Here is a 19,860-nt window from a genome sequence, read left to right on the forward strand (position 1 = left end):
CTGTGATCTGGTTATGGACAGATCCATGTTGAGATGCTGCCTGATCAGGACCTATCCATGTGGGAAGCCCAATTCCAGAGATGACTTTAGCCCAAATCCACAGCACAGGCAAAGCCCAGCCTGAAACCCGGATCTGCCCCTCTCCCCGTGCCCTGTGCCCTGCAGCTGGGAGATGCACTGGGCTTGCAAGGAAACATGCAAGGAAACACTCAAGGTTACACATGACACAGACATGTGTCTGAGACAACACGGGCAGTTTTACCTCTTCTCCACGTGCATCAGTGTGCATCCCCCACAGCCACAGTCAGTGCAGCATCACTACGAGCAGCCCGGCTCTTCCAACAGATGCACAAACCCTTCCTGCAGCAGGGGACCACAGAAAGTGAGAAACAGGTCAGACAATAGAACCCCACTGAGCTTCTGTCACCCTGGTGCTGATTCAGCTCAAGCTGTTTTCCAGAACCATCCCCTGGCTGCTGTTTGGAAGATACTACTGATGGTCTTTTCTCTACACACATTGGTCCTTCCTGGCTTTGCTGGGCTCTTTTCATTGCAGGATCCAGCAAAAAGTTGCTGGTAAACCCAATGAATGTCCAATTTCATCAACTAGATCTACAGATAGAGACATCTGGCTTGCAGATGGATTCCCCCCAACAGTCCTAAAGAATGAAGTTCAAGCTCTGGAGCAAGTTGTAAGAAAAATCTGAACTATCAATACAATTTATGTAGTAAAGTTCTCTTTGCAGTGTGTGTTGTGCAAGGCAGACTGGCAAGGGGCAGTGATGCCTCTCTGTGGTGACCACAGGCCAGAGGAGCACGACTGATCACTAGGCCAGTGACATGGGATGTGCAGACCTACAGATAACTGCCTGGGCTAGTGGGCCAAGACAAACGCACGGGGCTGCGCTGCCTGTACCGTGTTGGATGTCCCCGCAGTCTGAGGGAATCATGGACATGTCCCCCACTCTCCAGTGGCCAGAAGGGGTCTGTAGAGGAGGTGGGCAGCAGATGTCTATGTCACTGATGCATCAAGCCCCATGCAGTGGAAACTCCTCATGCCCTCTCTCGCCCCCACGACCCTTCAACACCCTTGGCAGTATCTCTCTCAGGTGACATATGCATCTCCTAAAGGGGGAAAGTGCCCATCTTCCTGGGACATCCCACACATCAGCCTCCCCAGAGTGCAACAACGCACCTGCAGGTAGCCCATCCTTGAAGGCTTGTTGGTATAAATACATGGAAGTACAGGGAGATTCAGGAGCCAGCCTAAGACAGGCCTTGACAAGTCCCTAATACAGTCCTCAGGTTCACACACGTTCACAAGGTTCACCAGGCTCATCTTGCCTGTTCCTCTACCATTCTAAAAGGAAAGGCCTACATACATCTGATCCACTGAATCCAGCATGGAAAACTAGGCCCAAGCACTTGGCTTTCCTGTGCACCAAGAGCAGACCCAAGCCAATGTAATACCCTCAAGGAATTTTCCTGCAAACTATGAAAACTTCCCCGAACATGACCACACTGCAATCTTGGGTTACGCTAAAAACCTAATATAGCCAAATTTGAACACTTTCCCATGGTAGGGGTGTAATTCAGACTTGCAACACAGTGCCAAAACTCAAATCTTTGGAGAAACTTTTCCAGCACTGCATGGTCGGCCTTTTCCTAATGTGAGCTGAACAAAGTAGGCTTGTTTTGTGTGTGTGTTTTTTTCCAAATCTAATTTTTTAAATCAGCCAAATTGTTTAGGCTGACATTCTCCTCCTCCCAACAACCCATCCCAAAACTTCAGCAGGAACCAGACACCATCCAAGATAAGTTCTGGTCAAGTAGTTAGGTTTAACACAGCTACATGCATCTGAAACACAGGAAGCTAAATGCGGTTGGGAGATGGGGCTGTGCAGTGAGAAATATTAGCAAATCGAAATAATTGTGAACACTTCCCCTTCTCTCCTAACTGTAATCTGCTTATTAGCATTGTTAGTATCAATAAACCAACATTATTGTTATGATGGAGCAAAACCTACTGCATTATGCTTACTATGTTTTACTCTTTGCAAAGTCTAACTGGAACATTGATGGTTTGGAAGACAGCCTGAAGAGCCAGTTAGTCGCTGTTAATCCCTTGGGCATGCTGTTCCTTGGGCTGGACTTCCGCCTGAGAAGAGATCCCAAGGAAGCCCAGGGAGAACGCAGGAACAGACCATTACTGAGCCAGTAGGACCATGAGTCCTCAGGCTCCACTGCCCTGGCATTAGCAGAGCCAGGAGCAGCGGGCTGTGTCTCCTGCAGCCCCCTGACCCCTTCAGTTGGGTCCATTTCCATTGCACACACATGGCTGGAAGCTGAAGTCTGCTGGCAACCATGAGCACATCAACCCATGGCAAACTACCCAACACGTCATGACCTACCAGACCTAGGCTTGCAGCAATGGCCCAGGTTACAGGCAACTGAGGCTTCCCAGCAGCTCCAGACAAATGGCTGGATTGTAACAGCCTGGGGCTCAGCTCCAGCCACCCATGGCCATGGCTCACACAGAAGGTCGGGCCAGCAGCTTCCACACCCAGGCCAGTATGTCCTGTGTGAGCTTCATAGCACCTCTCCTGCTCCAGGACCCAATGAGCTGCTGATATGTTGTAGGGCTAATCTGCGAGCCTCCCCGAGCTGGGTTGGGTGCATGGACAAGGGGAAGAGGAAGTGTCCTGGGGTGCCACAACTTGGACCTGGAGAAAGAGCAAAGAGAACAGAGGGGCTGGATGGGATGTAAATCCAGGCTGAAGTACCTGTCCCCATTGGCATGACTGCCCATGTCTGTCTCCAGCAGTAGCTGGAAGGCTGTCACTACCCTGCTTGTTACCAAAGCAGCCGTACCATCCAGCAGGCCGTTGGGTGAGCACACACCAAAGCACCTCGTGGGGCTGGAATTATGACAGCTCCTTTCCATCGCCCCAAAGCCAGACAGGAAGCTGGGCCGGACCATGGTTTCTATTGCAACCTGGTGTTCCCCATGCTTGTCCCCATGTCCATGCTTGTTTCTTCTTGGTTGTACTCGGCAAAGAACTCTCTGGCTGAAGGCTGCACAGGTAAGGGCTGGGGAGTAATCTGAGTTCCACCACTGTTTTTTCACATCACTATTACCCTTGTCCTTCCTGCAGCCTCAGGCAGCCCCGGTCGCTTTCCTAGGCCCTGACAGTAGTACATGGGCATCCAATCCTTGGCTTCCAGCCTCCAGCAAACACTGCAGTTTAGCAGGCAAAAAGAGGGCTGACAATAAAAGCCAGTGACCTTGTGTACCCCCAGGCCAGGACTGGCCATGCCGAAGACAGCTCTGCAGAGACACCTGTTCAGCTACCGTTCCTTAATTTGTTTGTCTGAGTCCTTCCTCAGAGAAGAGTATCGCAGAGCAAAGGCTGGCTCATGATTCTGCATTACATTTTATTATCATAATCTATTTAATATTTATTTATTGTATTAGGGATGTTAACGACAGCACCATTTACTTCAATAGATGCTGTGTTAATGTGGAGGTACCCTTGCTCAGTAAATTTATCTGTAGTCTGTAGAGACCCAGCAATGAGTAAGACACAAACTCCAGCAGCCAGAGGGAATAAGGATGCACCCATCCATCGTCCAGGCACAGACAAGCTCTGCAAAGTTCACACAAACCAGGGGTACATGGATTTGCACAGGGAAAGAGGCTCCAACCACTGTAGGGCTGTTCAAAACACATCAAAGCCAAGGAAAGCAGAGGAGTTCCTGACCCATTGCTAACCGGGAGCTTATTCCCGTCTCCTCCCCGGTGCGAAGATCTAGTGCTTCCACTGCAAGACAGGAGAGAAGCAACATGGAGCGGGCTCCCATCCCCTGCGGCCTGAGAGTGCTGTGCTCTCCGCAGCTGTGATCCAAGTGAGACACCTGCGGTGACACGAACTGTACGTTGAGTTTATCAGAGTCCTGATAGTAGCAGCCCACACGTGTCACGTGCCCAGTGCCTCAGTCTGGCTCTGCAGCACAGCCACCCACTTGTCACAAGGTCCTGCATGGTCCTTGGACCACCAGGAGACCCGGAGAGCAGCTCCCACCCGGCACGACGCTCGCTCATGTGAGGGGACCAATTCAGCAGTTTGAGGAGGCCCGCGGGACGCGACTGCCTGCTCTTGGCTTTGAGGCATTCCCTCACGGTCATCCCAGGTCACTCTGGCCTACTTAAAGGCCACGATTGGATTTGCAGTTGGGGCAGTGAAGCCAGGCTGGCATCCATGGCAGCAAAGTACTGGCCTCAAAAAGACTGGGCAGAAACGAAGCAAAGTTTGTCCAGACTGTGTGCGGGGTTGGAAACCACACAGCAGCTCTTTCAGGGCCCAGCTCTGGAAGGCTCCCAGCTTTTGTTGAAGCTGAATGGCTGGTGGGAAATGGTTTATTTTTAATTTTTCTTCCCTGTGTTGGGAACTGGAAAGGCTCCCACTTTGGCTTTGTGTAACTGCTTGGCTGCTGCAACACAAAAAAAAAGCTTGGAAAAACTCCTGCTGCTTGTTTGAGCACTAACTTCTCCTCACACTGAGCTGGGCTCTTTCGCGCTGCAGTCTTGCTTTGCCTTGGTGCTCAGCGTCCCCTTCCCCCAGGCTTGTCATAGACAAGGGCAGCAGATCTCCCCATGACGGGCTGTCCTCACCCTGGCACTGCAAAGCGATCCAAAGGAGCGCAGGAGGCATGGCAGCAGCACGGGGAGAAGGGCAGGGCCAGTGGTAGCTCCTGCGGTGCAAGGGGTGGAGAAAGCGAGCAGACCTGGATGCCTTGTCTGATAAGATGAGAGTCAAGACCAGAAAGAGACAGAGGGGGATGATCCGGAGGGGAAAGGGATGCAAACTGTTCACCTGCCTAGCCTGGGTCTCCCTGCCCTGGGATATGCTGGGGTACAGGACCCCAGGGAAGGACGGTGATACGGCTTTGCACCTGCTTGTAGAGCTGCCTGTAAGCCTGGGAGCTGCAGGGCAGAACAGATCGACCCGCCTTGGTCATTCAGCAAAATTCATGGGGGGAGGCCTCACCTCAAATAGCACCTTAATCTGCTGGATCCAAGTGGTAACGGGACCAGGAAGGAGTGTTGAAGGCTCTGCTGAAGTCCTGGGATTAACAGAGATATGTCAGTTCCTGTGAGTGTGCTTCAGAATAGGCTTAGGGGAATGGTGGCAGCTGGGCTAACATCTTCCTCTGTGGCATTTGGAGGTGAAGGTTTTCATGAAGGGAGAGAACATCTCTGAGCCACCAGCACAGGGCCTTCTGAACCCATGCTGACAGCTGGAGGCACATGTAGCTCCATGACCCACTTAAATCTGTCAACATCTTTCTTGAACCGGGAGCTCCAAAACCAGACACACTGGCCAGGTGTGTTCTCACAAGGGCTGAACAGAGGAGAAGAATCTCTTCCCCCAACTTATTTGCTGCACTTCTAATACAGGCCTGTACATGGTTGGCCTTTGCTAGCACAAAACCACAGAGCTGATTCAGGTTCAAGGACCTCCCAAGTCATATTCTGCTGAGCAGTCTCCTAAGCAGGCAGTCCCCAGCCCATACCAATGTCTAGGATTATTCTAGCCCACGCACAAATTTCACGAGGTTTCCTCTCAGTCATCCCTCTCGCAGTCCTTTCTACTCCTTCCTAGTTGCCTGCTGCTGACCACTGAGACGCAGCATATTCAGCTGGGTGGAGGAGTTGGGGGACCAACTAGACAGAGTGGGAGAGCTGAGCCATGGCTGGGGCTGCGACACAGAAGGGAACTGAGAAGCAGAAATACCTACATGATCCCAGGAAATACCTGGCACTTCTTGTGAGCTTCCTACTTCTAGGTGACAAATATCTCCAGGACCTTTGTCACTTAGACCTAGAACAGACATTTCTTCCTGACCACAGCTCAGGGTATTGTACTATAGCTTGGGTGGATTAACTCTGCACTTTTGAACAAATTTCTCCTAGCAGGGCACAAAGAGCTTCCTCATAGCTTGGGAAGCCCCAGTATATTCCTGCCTATGTCTCATATTCAGCTCAGGGCAATCATCCTCTGAAAACATATTGGTGTTCTACATATTGGTGCTGCAAGCAGAGGTTGGGGAACAGCTCCTTCAACCTGCACAAATCTGAAAGCACAGAACAAGATTCACTCAGTGCAATATAAATACAGCAGAGACAGATCTAGTTGAGAGCTTCTCGGGATCTCTGTCCTTCGAACTGCCCTCCTCTCACATGGCAAACACACAGATTTGCACATAGATTCAAGATCGTATTCCTTGGGTTCTGAGCTATTTTTCATCCTCAAGGCAGGAGTCCTCCTCACAACTCATTTGCTGAATACCAAAAAATGTCTGTATCTGCAGAGCTTTTGGTGCCATAATAATCCTCTCCATGCCATTACAAAGTGGCTGCAGGTTTCCCAAGATGGTGGCTTCTGAAAACACCTTTCATGTCCTCTTCTTTGTGTGAGTGAAAAACAATTTTAGACATTGGCTTTCATGGCGGGAAGAATTCATCAGCTTAATTCAAAAAGATGCAACAGGCAGATGTTTCTTGCTTGGCCCTTTAATATAAATCATGCTGTGTAGACACACAGATGCCTACAGACATAGCTACAGCTGTGCCTTGTCCTTCTCTGCCTTTGCAGATAGCCTGCCACAATTCTGTTCTGTTTATTTTGGTGATGGGAACACTAAATAACTGAGTTTTTGTTTTCTAAGCATTTGGGTTAGGTTTGTAGCAGCTGAAAAATTTCCTTGGTCATTCCCTTTGGAGTGGTCATTCCCTGAGCTCTGTGGTCTAAAGCTCCTACTGTAACAGCCTCTGCTATGAGCAATCCCATGCTCCAAGTCCCCATTCCTTTGAGCAGGAAGGAAACACTCTGTAAGGCTGTATGGTCTAAATGCTGTTGATCTGATGCACAGTGTGGAATGAGAACAGACGCGATTTTATGACCTGACGCACTGCTGAGTGTGCAAAATGCAGGTGTTGCTTTGTCTGCGATGCAGGACGTGTGCATGGGCACACCAACACTTCCTTGACGCTGGAGCCCAATGGAGAAATGGAGAGATCACAGCCATAGTTCACCCTGTCCTTTGTTTTTGAAATAAATCTCTTCTCTATTACCTTTGTTTTGACCTCTGCCCTTTCAATGTTGCTGACAATAAAAACCTTCTGCAATTCTCATAGTGAAAAGCCCCATTTCTTTCTCCCAGGGCAGAGGTTTGTTTTTATAGGATTCTGGAGACCTCTAGTATCATGTCTCAGCCTCTCCTTTTCAAATTACAGTCCCAGGTGTTTCAGCCTCTTCTGATAAGATAGCTTCTCCGTTCTTCAAGCATTTTGTTTGTCCTTCTCTAGATTTCCGCTAACTATATTACCCCCTTGTGGACACGTATATATTCAAGATTTGGGAATACCAATGATTATATATTGACACATTGATGCATTTGGTCCTGTCCTCAAAAGGATCTGTCCTGTCATTCTTTGAAGAAAGCCAGTTCTGGCTAATCTGCAACATCTCTCAGGAGCAGAGCTGGGTTGGGGTCTGTAAAACACTAATTATTTCAAAGGTGCCATCCCAAAGCAGGGAAAAGCAGAAAGTGAGCAGAGTTTGGGGGACCCAGTACTTACTCATTCCCTACTCTTGCCTTGCTCTTCTTTGAGTATGGAGCTCAAGAAACCAACCCTCACCTCCCTGCTCTGCAACGGCCTTTGACAAGCCACTCAGCCTTGCAGTTCTCTGGCTCCTGGAAAGCAAAGAGCATTGCTTTGTGTACAGGGGTAAGTCTGCACAGTCTCCCTCCTCATTGTCTGGGCTGGCCTTGGCACTGACTGCTGTGGGAGACCCAGGTCAGACGTGGCAGAGCCACCGGAGCCAGGTGACCTGCAGCAAGGCCAGGCGGCCCAGCACTCCCCAACACGGCGCTCACTGCTGCGAGCTCTGCACTCTGCAGAGCCCTGGGGTACTGATGCTCACTGTTCATGTACTAACCCAAGAGCTTCCACCTAAACTCAATGTGAGTTTAAACCAAGGCTCCTGTATCCTTCATTTCCAAGCTAGAAGAAAGTCCATGGATACAACATATCCCACAGACTAAAACAAACTACATGCTAAAAGAAGAGTTTGGGGGTAATCGGAGATCACTGAGCATAGAACTAGTTTCTTCTTGATGCGAAATCCCAGAGCTCCTTACTTAGATTTAGAGCCTGCAGAGCAATTAAAGTCCATTCGGATCCAAATAGCTCCCCAAAACTTTATCTAGGGGAAACAATGCCAGTTTTCCACTTACAGAAAACAATAAAACTGGGTTTTAAAATTATTAACAACTTTCCTGTTTGCACTTTTTTGCAGTAACTCAAAGGGGAAAAATAAAACAATTATTTTTCATCTCTTCCTTTCTTTGCACTGACACCTTAGCTCCACATATTTTATGCACTGAGCCTTTCTGTGACCTGTGCACGGGTTGGGCAACTTTGAAAGTCCACTTCATAGGGGAAACCAAGACACACCTGCAAGCCTATGGAGCCTGGAATTCACCATCTCTATACATCTTGGTGAGGGGGCAGCAGTTGTTTAAATGTCCACCAAAACTAGTGAGCCAAACCCTCGGCACTGCATTCAAACACATTCAGGCTACCTCCTTGAGGCGCAGAGTGGGAATGGGCAGGGTGGGAGTTTGCTGTGGTATTTCAAGGCCGCTCTGCGCCACGCAAGCCTGTGGAGGCCCAAAGCGAACGCAGAAGCAGGTTACAGGGACACAGGACGACTCCAGCGTGCAGGGACTCTGGCCATCTCTTCCCTGGTGTGACAGCAAAGCCGAGGGAAGAAGGGTGGGGGCAAAGGCCGACTGTGCCTCCCGCCGTTGCCCCAGGTCTCAAGGCAGAGGGGTGCTCAGTTCCACGGCCCAGGCCCCACTGAGCCGGGGCCCTGTGGGACAAGAGGGCTCTGCCCAGGTACCAAGGGCTGCTGAGCCTGGCCAAGGGCTCCCTCAGCCCAGAGAAGAGCACTAAAGAAGGGACCTGCTGGAGCAGCAAGCAAGTCCCAGGGCTTCACACCATGTGTTAAAGTAGAAAACCCCGCAATTAATCAGTCTGCATTATTCCAGATAGGAGCCTACAAACTGTGCTTCCAACTTTCCCCACCTTTGACTCCAAATGGTTGGATTTCTTTTCTCAGCTCAGAACTGTCTCCATCCCTGCCTCTGCCTATTTATTCTTTGGTGTTTGCATTCTCCTCCTGAGAGCTTTATAGTTCAGGTGGCTGTAAACTGGGAATAAGGGGTTGTGCAGTGCTTGTCTGCAGGTTTTATTACCAAAACAGGCTGTTTATGGGCCTTTTCACTCAGTTCCAAGCACCACTGTAAGTGAGGTGATTTTATAATTGAATACATTAAAATTAGGTTTCCCCAAAGCCAGGTTACTATCCATAAAAGTCCACAAGAGTTGGAACTGCTTTTCATAACCTATAAATGGAAACAGCCTTCCTAATCACCTTTTTTTTAAATCTTTTTTTGCTTTTTTACACCCTCCCCACATTCATATATCCAAAGCAACAGAGCAGGGCTGGAGGCTGACTCAGACCCCAGAAAAGGAAATTCTTGCCTTGCCATCTGCACTAACGTCTTGCTGCAAGACATGAGCAAGATTCCCAAGGCAGCAGGCAAGGCCATGGGTAACAGAAACACACAGCACAGCGCAGACTTTTGGAGGGAGGTAAACCTCCCTTCAGGCTCCAACACACCAGTGATCATCTCCTGGTAGAGGACTGACCACATATCAGAGCTTCACAGAGATGTTTCTTCCAGAGAAATTGGCGATCAGGTCTGTTGAAGACAAAACGGATTCCATCCTGAAGGACAAATTGTCCAGCAGCACTGGAAGTCCAGGTGTACAGAAATACGCAGAGGTGAGGGGCCCTTTGGGAGCTGGATGTGGTGTGGGGACCACAAGTTCTTCTTTAGCATCTCCCAAGCCTGCTAGGAAAGGCAGGAAGGCAGCAGTCAAGGCTTTTGGGTGCTGGCATCACAGAGAGCTCTGTGCCACTGGTGTCCAAAGCTGATGTGCTGCACTCTAAACATCTGACAGCTTCTCAGTCTTTGGTCGGTGAAGTCTTTCCTCCCTACGGTGGTCAATATAGTGCCCGTATCTGTGAAGGGCAGGGCCCACATTCACACAGACCAGAAAGCCCTCATCTCTGGGCAACCCCTAGGAACAACACGATGGCACTGCTGAGTGGGACAGTCATCCTGGAGGATGGAGACCAGCGAGGATTGATCCTCCTTTGAGGAACAGAACAGCAAGCATCAGGGACGTAACTACATACAGGTATCTAAAAATGTCTGCTTTGCCATCCTGGACTATATTCAGTCAAAATGGACTGGTCTTCATCTTCTTCTCGTTAGGAAGAAAAATAGGTTCCCCAAGCAGAAAGGCACTGCCTTTGCTTTGTCCAGTGAAGGCACAGCCATGGCTCCAAGGCACTCAGGAGCATCCTGCTTGCACTGCTCTGTGCTCCCAGGCTGCAGCTGCACACAGTTTCGCTCCCCACGGCCTTGCAGCTTCCACACAGACAACTGCTCCAAGAGTCTCAAATGCTACTATGTGACACCAGGTTGACCTGAAGGAATAAGGACCCCTGGCTGACTTGCATTTCCAGGGAGCCTCCAAACCAACAGCATTTGTACGAAGACATCCACAACTATGTAGCAGGTACCCTGACACACGGGTGCTAAGAAGACAGTTACTGTTGGCTCCTTCCAATCTCTAGTTCCCACTGACAATCTCATTGGGTGACTTAAGAGCCCCAGCACTTAGCTGTGAGCTTCATCTCTGGACTGCGAAAGATTTCAGGCCTAGGCATTAAATTTAGAAGAGACTAATGGAGAAAGCCAGGAGAGTGTACACAAAGGGCTAAGCCCTCCAACTGACTTCCGTAAACTAAACCTAAAGCTGAATCAACTAGTCTCTGGTTTGTACCTAAGGAGAGATGAAAAATCCTTTCTGTGAGGAAAACAGCTTGGCAATGCTCACATCAGTAAGGATTTTCTCTCTTCTTCCCTGTGAAGGAAAGGAAGATGAGCTGCCTGCCCTCATCCCTCCTGCCTCTACTGACTAAGATGAACTTATCTGACTAGAGGACACAGGCTAACTCAGGATGAGATAACAACCAATGGGACTTCAGAGCAAGCCACGTGCCATTTCCACCGAATGCAGCAGCACTACCTGGGCTTACAGCTGTTCGTCCAAAGGACCTGCAAGGAGCAGCCTGAGAAAATGAGAGGTAATGTGAACAGGCTTCTGTGAATTATCAAGACATTGTGGGAGGCAAAATGGGGAGAGCCTGCCACAGCAGGAGAACAGACAGGACAGTGCTCTGGGAGAAGTCAAAGGGTAAGTTATTATTACCTTTCACATGGCAACCAGAGACTTCTGGCAGAATTTGTCTGAATAAACAGGAAAGCACTTCGGGTGGGATTCGTCTCACCCCCAAGTGTAGACATCTCCAGCTGAGCTCAGCCCCCAGGCCCTTGCTAGAGACAGCAGAAGAATGTATCTGACCTATATTAGATGTCTACATCACGATGAGAAACTCACACTCTGTTGTTCATTGGCTGGATCCCTACAGCCCGGAACAAGCCCAGCTGCTGATGTTTATATTGCAGACATCTACTTTTAGAAAATGAGTCTGCTGCCCAGTAGAGCTGATTGCATTCAGCCTGCAAACACTTCCTCTGTGGACAGCATTCTTTAGACATGTTTCTGAATTTACAGCAAAGCTCATGAGCAAGGGACCTGCTTTCTTGGAACCTGCAAGTCTTCTTCTTCTTCCAACAGTCAGTTCTGCTCCTTCATTTCAAGTTTGCATTGCTGTATGCTCATTTATAGAAAGCAGGTGCTTCAAAAAGAAGCAGTGATTTTCTGAATAAGTTTCTCCTTTTTGGAATGGTTGCTGTGGTGAGCATCCTGGGAGCGACAGCCTCCAAACCGAGGAACAGAACTCAACTAAAATTGGCTTGCCAAAGCACAGATGTCTTGAGCAGAAATGTTGAAGTTGACTTGCTCTGAAAAAAATGAGCATATTGCCCAGAAATTACTCCTGTGAGCCTGATGGAGCCATTTTGTGACTCCTGTGCAAGCAAAGGTTCGATCTGCACTTAATAGAAGTGCTGGATAGCCATGCCAGTGGGAGTGTGGTTTTTCTGATGAAAAAGTATAGCTCCAACAGGCATGCTCCTACCCTGAGGTAAAGCTGTTTTATATAGGCATGGTTATTTCTTCTCCACAAGGGAGTTAAAACAAGAGCAAAAAGCACCATTAGGCTGACGTAATTGCATCATGATGGTGCACTGATTAAACTACACGTGCTCCAGGATCCAGAGGCTCTTCCAGATCTCCCTACGTAGAAGATATCCTCCACTAGACCCAGTGACAAGGGCACACAAAACTTGTGCACCAGACTGCAGCAGGTCAATTTGCCTCCTTGAGGGCTATTTTTGGAGTTGTCAGGGCTTTTCTGCTGCTCCTTAGCTATCATTAATTTTAGGCTTCAAAAAAAACAATTAGGGGAACTAACGAATCACATCTTGGACTGAGTAGGTCTTCACAGACACACAAGGAGCCAAGGTGGGGCTGACAGAAATTAGGATGTTGTGAAGATGAATAAGGGTCTGGGAGATGAATGCCATTCGACCTGGTTTATCAAACGACCCAGTGACAGTGGTGAGAAAGCAGTGGCAGGTAGACTTGTTGTGGCAATGTGCAGCAGAAGACAACTGTGCAAACTGCATTTCCTGCACGTGAGACTGGGCAGCTCTGATTTTTATACTGTGCAGAATTAAAAGGACAGTGTCACCAAGGTGTGTTCTTATAATTTGCTGTTATTTGGAGATCAATGGTTCCTTGCCATTCTGCTTGTGCACACAAAAAGTCATCTTGGTCATTAAAATACAGACTTCTGCTGGAAGATTATTCCCTACATCTCTCAGAAGCTGATATAATTTTGTGGCCAGTATACGTCTCCCTTGTTCTGTATCATAGTAATAGTAACACATTTGCATTTTAGGTGTTGACATCACACTGTGTTTTTGTTTCGATACTACACATCCAAGCCTCCTGTGTTTCACCTTGGGTTGCTATTTCTGTAGCTGGTCCCCAGGCAGCCCTGGTTCCAACAGTCCTGCTAGGCAGTGCAGAGTTGCCACCTCTTGGCATTATCGCAGCTCACACATTGGCTATGTATCTGAAATCCAAGATCCCTGGAGTCACACCTGAACACCCATCTCTCCCCCCGTCTTAGAAACAGAAATAAAAAGACCACAGAAGAATCTTGAAAAATTTTAGCGTTCAAAGGTGCAAAAGGTGTCATCTCCAACAAGTCGGAATAAAAAACTACTTCCCTTTTAAGATTTTGGTGTCGGGAGTAATGTCCATTCTAGTGAGCAAGGTGAGATGCCAGAGGCAGGTCCTAGCAGGGTCTTGTATCAAACAGTGTCATGAATCAGACAGCCCTGCACAGGTCTCAAGTTCACTATACTGCATGGACATTGGAAAGAACATGTAGGCGTGCTAGGCCTCAGTACCTTGAGGTAAGCATGTCCATGAGGCACTGGAGATCCAAAGGCAACATCACTAAGTAGGACTTTGTCCAGTAAGGAGTCACTGAAGAGAAAATGCAGCACACCTAGAGGCTTTGCAGGTGCAAGACCTCTGGGGATGGTCTGCAGACACCTAAGCACCAAGTCCTTTTGTGAGGCTTGAACACTGAGCAGCTGAAACGTAATGAAATGGCACAGAGGGAGCTACCGCTTCTCAGAGAAGAAACACAAGCCTCTCCCCTGGGTGTCACAAGCTCTGTCCTCTGCTCAGCTCAGACAAACAACAGCCAGACGGTGAGGGGAGGGCAGAGCCAGAGACACAGGCTCCTGACAGTCATTCTGGACTGAAATCCTACAAAGAGGCTCTCTCTTCTGCAAAGAGGCTCTGGGCTGATATTCCTCAGAGGAAGCCAGAAACTGCCACTGAGGAGCAAGCAACAGCAAAAGCCCCTGCAGCCACACACCTGAGGGCTGGAGGGCAAGCCAAAAGGGTCCGCTTCATAATACAGCACATTTTTGTAGGTAGTTCATAAAGAGTTAATAAATGATAACTACAGGATTACTGTGACTTAAAGACACTTCTGAACACATCAGAAATATGGCCCATAACACGTTTCTGAGGAGCTGTGCACTAAAACAGCTCATTACCTGCCTGAAACCTTTTGAAAAGACTTCTGATGAGATGAAGCCTAAAACTGAGGGCTAGATTGATTAGGTGATGGGGCTTTGAGCCACTGGCAGGCTCAGAACTCTCCAGGATAAGAGCTCCTGACCTCCTACTGAGAAATGACTGCTGAATGGGGATCCCCCTGGAGCCTGGAGAGCTGGTCTGCCTCTTCTGTTACAAAGCTGGAGGCTGTGATTAAAGGAGAGCCCAGGCGTCCAGGAACCGCAGCAGCGCGAGCAGGAGCGTGTGACCGTGCCGCCACAGGACAGGGGAGCCGCAAGCCGCCCTCCTCAGAACAAACGAGCCGGGCGCAAGCGGCCCACGAGCCCACGCGCGCCCCCACGGAGCTGCCTTCGCTCCAGCCCGCGGAGAGCCAGGGCTGGAAACCCAGCGGCAGCGGAGCGCCAGAGAGTCCTGCAGATGGAGGGAGGGAGCAAACGCGGATGGCAGGTTCGGGGGGACAGCAAAAGGACTGGGTAAGGAAGCAGTTACAGGAGCAAGGCAGAGACGCGCTGGGGATTCGGGGGAGAACACGCCTCCCGCCCTGAGCCGAGCTGCTCAGGTGAGTCTCAATGTGCTTTCTGTCCTAGCCTGTGGGGGAGTTTTGTGGCAGGTCACAGTGACACAAGGGTCTGTGAAGCGAGTCTCCAAGGGCCGTGGCTCTTCAGGTGACGTCCCTCTGTCTCTCTAGCTCCACGAACACACAGTTGGGCAGCGGCTCACAGCTGTGCTGAACAGAAGGGACTGGAGAGCAAGGGACACTCAGAGATGGGCAGTTGTGCCTTCAAGCTTGGGACCCACAGCTCCGCTCAGCATGCCGACATCTGGGCACGAGGGGAAGGCTGAAGGACTCTGAAACAATTAGCCCTCCATGCCTTGTCCAATGGATGCCAGAGGGATGCCAGAGACAAGACCGACTGGACCTACTAGACGGACAAAGACTAGACTGTTTCTAATACAATTTCTGCCCCTGGATCTCTACCTGAGTGTGGCCACTCCAGCTGACCAGGAAAGAAGAGAGCCCGAGGTAAGGAACGCCGGGAGCACCATCCCACAGCACCATGTCCCTGCCCACCCTGGCCCAGGGAGAAACCATCACTGGGAACTTTCCCGGCAGCTATGGCAAATTATTCTGAGAGGAAAAACAATCCTGTGATTGCCTGCCGCCTCGGTTTCCCTGAATATGCAATGGAAATGCGGCAGGGGAAAGAGACAGCTTTAATGGTGAGAGAACACCAAAACCTGGATAAGCAGAGCTTTGAGAAGGCAAAGGATGCCTATTCATTGAAAGGCAGGAGACTCACAGCTACTTGTGAGCAATTCCTGCTTCGGATATGGTGGGGGTGGCTTTAATTGCTGTCCTTGCCTGGTGTTACTAACTTATAAGATAAAACCTAAATATTCATTAAAGAATCATTTCCCCCTTTTTTTTTTTTTTAAGTCTGAGGCCTTTGGGGCCTCATAATCTAATTAAATAAAGCTTTCTCACTTTCCTCTCGCCTGCTCCCCTAGCTTCCATTGTACCAGAGAAGGCAAATATATATTTTTAATTTAGCAGAATCCCTTGCATGGTGTATCCCCTCCTGACCAGAAAATGTCAGCTCCACTCTCTCCATGGCAGCCCTGTTTGCCTGTATCCTGCCTGGGCAGGCTGCATCCACAGGATGGTTATTTTTGATCCTAGAAAGCACATGAAATACAAGGGCCCCAGTGAACCTCCATCTCCTTAAGCTGTCAGGGTACTCAATGTCCTCAGACAATGGGCAAATTTTGAAAACAGGCTGGCATTAGCAGAGTCCCACCAATACAAGCTGGTGAGGTAATCCTGACATTAAGAACAGTGCTTTGTGTCACGCTGAGCATGCAGATCCCATCTAACAGTGTGCAAGGTCCAGCCACAAGGACAAGCAATGAGGAAAGGACACTGCTTCAGGACATGCAACAGGGAGAGGCACTGGCTGGAAACGAAGAGCCGCGCTATCCTCCCATAATCTCAAGTGCCTAACACCAGCTAACATGAAGTGGCTGTACAGAGTAGGAGAAAGACCTTTCCAAGGCTGCAGGACCCAGGGCTGGCTGTGGGGGATCTGGCAGGTCCTGATTTGTACAGATTAGGGTATAGAAGCTTCTCTGAGCTGGTCCAAGACATCCAACTACAGTCTGGATGCTGCAGAGAGGAAGGAAAACACCACAGAGAATTCTCTCTCCATCCATATGAGGCTTTTTCTCAGAACCATGTGAAATTTTTTGGAAAAATTGTTCATTGGCTGAAAAATGCAGTTACAGGTCAGATAAATCGTAATTGGATTTGTGCTGCATTTGTGCTGAAACCACTGAAGAGCATCAACTAGACTAAAAAAGATCCCTAAAGTAAAGAAGGAAAAAAAAAACAGCAAGGACTGAGGCTCTTGCATTAACATTGCAGACCATAAAAGAATGTTGCATTAAAAAAAATGGTAACCTTTATTCTGGTATCTTACTTACTCTCCTAACTTGGAGCTGCAGTTTGTCTTCTGAGGAAGTTGGTTTCACTCCAGCACCAAGTGCGTGAAAGGCCACAGAGAGACCAGGAGCTCAGCTGCATTCCCTGGAAGGAAGATACAAGACAGGAAGTGACCACATAGGTCACCAAATCCAGCTGTGGACGCCTCAGTCCAGAAAATGCTCCATCTGCAGGATCACAGAACATGCCCATCCCATCACCCCACCCCAGCTCCCTCTGTGCAACGCTCACAATGTAGTTAAAAATTCACCAGAGACCTCCACAGCGCTAAGGTACCTAAGCTAGAGAGATCGAGATACAAAAGCAGCAGACTGAGACTTTGCTATAGCAGGTACTTTGGGAGGCGATCCTAGGAACCAGAGCATGTGCCATGCTACTGAGGAGGGCAGAAAGTGTTGGGATGAATTCCCTACCCACCCTCCTTGAAATAAAACACCATGACTCTCTTGAATTTCCTGCCTGTACAAAGTGTCTCAAGACAACAACAGGGCATCCTACCAAGACAGCCATTGCTTGGGGCCATTCAGGATGCCTCAGTGAGGAGGCAAGTGGATTAAGAGGGAGTGAAGCAAGGTCTTCCTGAGCTGGTGACACCACAGAGGTGATACCACAACCGGTTTGATGGGGATCAAGCAGTGGCTGCTTTTGGGTATGCTCGTTCTGTCCAGTACACATTCCCACACACCCTGGGCCTAGCACAAGCATGGATCCTGCCCAGGGCAGGGGGAATAGCTGTTCCTTCAGAAACACCCTAAAGCACAGTGCCCAGGCTACCTGCCAGCTCTGCATCCTCAACAGTTCTCAGCCAGGCTCCCTAAGACTGGCTTACACATCAGAGGGCTGAAAAATTACGAGGGAAGGATGTGGGGAATGAAAAGAACAAAAAAGGAGGGGATGACAAATAAAACGTGGGGCTAAAGACACAGATGAGAGAAACTGTCCAACCAATGTGAGGTTGAGCCAAAAGACCAGAAAGAGCATGGAGACCACAAGAGAGGTTTCCGGGCCTCCGCAGCACCACGTGTTTGATCAGACTCTTTATATGCTTTGGCCCTGCCTGTTACAAGCGAGAGAAGCACTGGGGCTGCTCCACCAACTGCGTCCCAGTTTTCCTGAGCTCTCAGAGAGCAGAGCAGATGAGACTGGTACAGAAGGATGGGAGCAGACAAAGAATATCCAATACATTAAGGAGGCAAGTTGGAGAGAAAGGTGTAGCATTTGCTCTGAAGAAGGAATTACTGCCATCCTGGCCTGAGATCTGAGCAGAACTAGGTGCCGTCAAGGGTCAGGAAAGCTGCACTACAGACTGCACAGGAAGGCCTCCCTATTCATCTCCTGGAGGTCCCGCAGGAAGACAGAGGGACAGCAGTGAGCATGAAGAGTGAGGCAGGTATCTTCTGGTCTTTCCAAGTTTCTTTCTCCCAGTATGCTGTAACCTGCAATCCACCTCCCGAAGGCCACAGAGAGAATGATGGAGGGAGCCAAGAATGGATCCTCTCCCTCTTGGCTATGATGATGGCACCGTAACCACTTGCTCGACATCCCTGTCTGGACTGACAAGGTACTTGTGTTGCACTGATGCCAGCCCTTTGGGGAGTGTGCAGCAGCCTGATGCTGCCAGTCACAGGATCGCAGTTCCCCTTCTCATCTCCATGTGTGTGCACGTTCTCTGCTGGGCCATGCTTTGCCATAGAGAAGTATCCTGAGTTTCATATGCAGAAGGCAGGACCTCTTCAGACCCACCAGGCTCGTGAGAGCCTGGACGCATTGTTTCTCCCACGGACCTTGACCAAGCACATCCCACAGAAAGGCATTTCCCTGGCCAGGTTCTTCTGTCCTGTCTTCTCGACAAGGAAATGCCTCTCCAGCCCGGAACTTATCAACCAGCAGAGCTCCATGGGCCTTAAGACTTCCATGTGGCCATTTACAGCAACTGCTCATCCACTCCAGCGACACCCACGTATGATCTCCAAGTTTCCCTTCAGAGGCAGCCACTCTGTCAGTACCCAGCGCTTTGGTGGCAGGAGCAATGATTGTCCACAGACCAGAAAACATCCTTCTTGCAACACCATCAACCTGGGCATGTCAGCATGGCCATACATGAATGTATGAGCAGAGCAGGCCTTCCCATTCCCTTATGGCAACAAGTATCAACTCCAGCACTAGGCAAAACGCCTGCATTTATCTGAGAGGGCAATTTCACACAACACTCCAAAGTTCACAGGGGACTTAGTGCTTCAATCCCTTTAAAATGGTGGCCTGACACAATCAGTGCCATATGCCTTGTGGCAAGCATGTCATGTATAAATCATCATAGGGGCTGAAGTCTTATATCTTTCGTATCAACACTGGATGGAGGCTCTGCATTTGGAAGTACACAGATAGGTAGAAAACCCATGGGGGAAGAGGGCAGAAAAACTTCAGATAATGGGGAAGAGGGAAGAGAGAGGATGGGGCCACTAAGTAGAAGTCAAGGAGAACAGTGCAGGACAAAACAGAGTGGGAAGGGAGCTGTACAAAGCACCAGGTGGAAAACAACGGTGCAAGGCATCAATAAGGGCTTCACACCCAGGGCTGGATGCAACCATAAAGCACAGCCAGGGAGCTCCTCCTCCCAGGCGCTCAGCTCCAGGTAAACAGCCGCGTGGCCGGGCTGTGGTGGGTTGCATAATGACATGGAAGGAAGGGGGCTGCGTTTTGATTTACCCCGTATGTCCGGTCAGAAAAGGATGTCCTTATTTCGGACATGAGAGATGTTGATGTAAAACTGCTTGACCCCACTCCTATCACCTGGCTATAATGTGTGGCCTCAGCAAAAAGTATATTCCATCCACCCAGAGACCATGGACTGCTCTCCATCCTCCTCCTCCCAGTACATCCATAAACGGGAGCACAGCACCTTGCTGCCGAACTGGCCTCACGGTCAGAGAAGGCACTTCCTGGCACATCTCCTGTGGTCTCTGTCAACACTGTCACTGTGACCTTGGGGAGGTCCCTTGTCTGCTCCAAGCCTCAGTTTCCCTAGAGAACAACACAGGCATGTCCTGGGGTGGACGGCAGAGCAGCAATGAGCTGCGACAGGAAG

General features: G+C 49.5%; 1 protein-coding gene across 1 annotated transcript in view; it reads right to left on the reverse strand.

The window, feature by feature from the left end:
- Positions 1-19,860, reverse strand: part of PSD2 (pleckstrin and Sec7 domain containing 2) — a 75,793-nt gene that overhangs the window by 53,720 nt on the left and 2,213 nt on the right. Inside the window, exon 2 of the mRNA XM_088522678.1 lies at positions 16,757-16,859. The gene's annotated coding sequence lies outside the window, so the exon portion shown is untranslated. The remainder of the gene's footprint in view (positions 1-16,756; positions 16,860-19,860) is intronic.

Source organism: Tinamus guttatus, unplaced genomic scaffold (assembly GCF_059628265.1).
Source record: "Tinamus guttatus ecotype Peru unplaced genomic scaffold, ASM5962826v1 Tinamus_guttatus_pri_ptg000155l, whole genome shotgun sequence".
Classification (NCBI taxonomy): Eukaryota; Metazoa; Chordata; class Aves; order Tinamiformes; family Tinamidae; genus Tinamus; species Tinamus guttatus.